Source organism: Pseudophryne corroboree, chromosome 8 (assembly GCF_028390025.1).
Source record: "Pseudophryne corroboree isolate aPseCor3 chromosome 8, aPseCor3.hap2, whole genome shotgun sequence".
NCBI lineage: Eukaryota > Metazoa > Chordata > Amphibia > Anura > Myobatrachidae > Pseudophryne > Pseudophryne corroboree.
Window position 1 is genome coordinate 279276973 of NC_086451.1, and position 1759 is coordinate 279278731.

Sequence of the window (1759 nt, forward strand, 5' to 3'; positions counted from 1 at the left end):
CAGAAAGTACAAAGACTTACAGTGGGAGGAAAAAGAAGGCTCTTGTGTGGGTGCACTCTTGTACAAAAAAAGTTAATACAGTGTGTAAATTAAAGAATGCTTAAAACATAACTTTTATTGATAATATTAAACCAAGATTACCCTTCCCAGAGATCCATGAAAGAATAAAGAGTTGTAAAAGATGTTAAAATGTTCTGTCCTTTAGTTCGGGTGGGACTGGAAAATATGTTTGGAAAACAATATTCTGTAATCATATATGGTGATATACCTACTTCTAAACAATATTTTCTTCTGTGAGATAAAACATATTTTCCAGTCCCACCTGAACTAAAGGGTAGGACGCCAGGGAGTCCTTCTTAATGCCTATAGGACCTTCAGTCCCCTGTGATAATTTTTGTGGTAGCCAGGTTGCTTCACTACTTTGTTGAAGCAATCAGCCTGCCATATCAGTCCCTTCATTGTGGAAACTATCTACCACATCTTTCTGTTCACTCATTCCGTGGACTCTCATCCACGATTCACAGAGCACTGTACCACATTTGTGGGAACTTCTGAACCGTGTCTAACGTGGAAAGCAGAGCCACATATTTTCACCCACTTTACTCATTAATTTTTCTCTCCTTTATCTTCTCTCTTTATTTCCTACTCCAAATTTCTTATATAGGTGCACTCTCATTGGTGTACACATAAATCTCTACTACCGTACCACGCTGCCAGCGCCCGATCTTGTCCGATCTTGGAAGCTAAACAGCGTTGGGCCGGGTCAGTATCAGGAGAGGAGACTACCTGTGAATACCTGGTGTTGTAAAGCAGGAATTAATGTCCTTCTCCATGTGATACGAGACACCAACAGCAGTATCACCACTAATCCTATCCAGTATTTCTTTATTACTGTGTTTAGCCATTATATTCCTTGATTGCAGTTTTATGCCTCTAATTCTGTCTATAAATATGGTATTTGTACATAACTCAGGTATCTAATCAATAGTGTGGTGACCATTGATTACCATTCTACTTAATCCAAGTTAAGTTATTCGGTCTTACCTATAATATTCTGTTTGACCACCCCCCGGTCCCAGTAATACAGAAAACCTGTACTGGTCAGGGGAAATGGGGGTATGACAATTCAGTGTCTACAACCTTTCTGAACACTCTTTGAAATAAAGAGACCAGAACATTTTAACAGTTTTTACAACTATTTATTCTTTCATGGATCTCTGGGATGGGTAATCTTGGTTTAACATTATCAATAAAAGTTATGTTTTAAGCATTCTTTAATTTACACACTGTATTAACTTTTTTTGTACAAGAGTGCGCCCACACAAGAGCCTTCTTTTTCCTCCCACTGTAAGACACTGTAGTAGTAATCAGCCAAGTTGACACCAAACAGTCCCACCAATGGTTTTCATCGCAAACATTACATTGGATACTTAGATAACTGGTTTTATAAAGATATTTTGAGGTGCAGAGAAGGGAAGTGTATTATTAAATCCAAACCAGGTGACATCAATTGCCACATTTCTTTAAATAGTAGGATGGTAAGATGTAAAACTTACAGTAGAATGGTGATTGACATCTTTAAAAAGATTTATCAAGTAAATACACAATTATGTGTCAGAGATATGACTCCTAAAATGATAAGACATTGAATAAAAATGAGCACCGTGATCATCCCTCTTTTACTCCCAATTTATTTTTCATTGAGCCCTGTGCTCTTTTTTGGAATATGATCATATCTAATACACCGTCTACCTTTCCT

At 37.3% G+C, this 1759-nt stretch overlaps 1 pseudogene; it reads left to right on the forward strand.

Annotated features, from left to right (window-relative positions):
* The first annotated feature begins 692 nt into the window (after positions 1-692).
* On the forward strand, positions 693-811 carry LOC134951780 (5S ribosomal RNA; annotated as a pseudogene).
* Positions 812-1759: the final 948 nt, after the last annotated feature.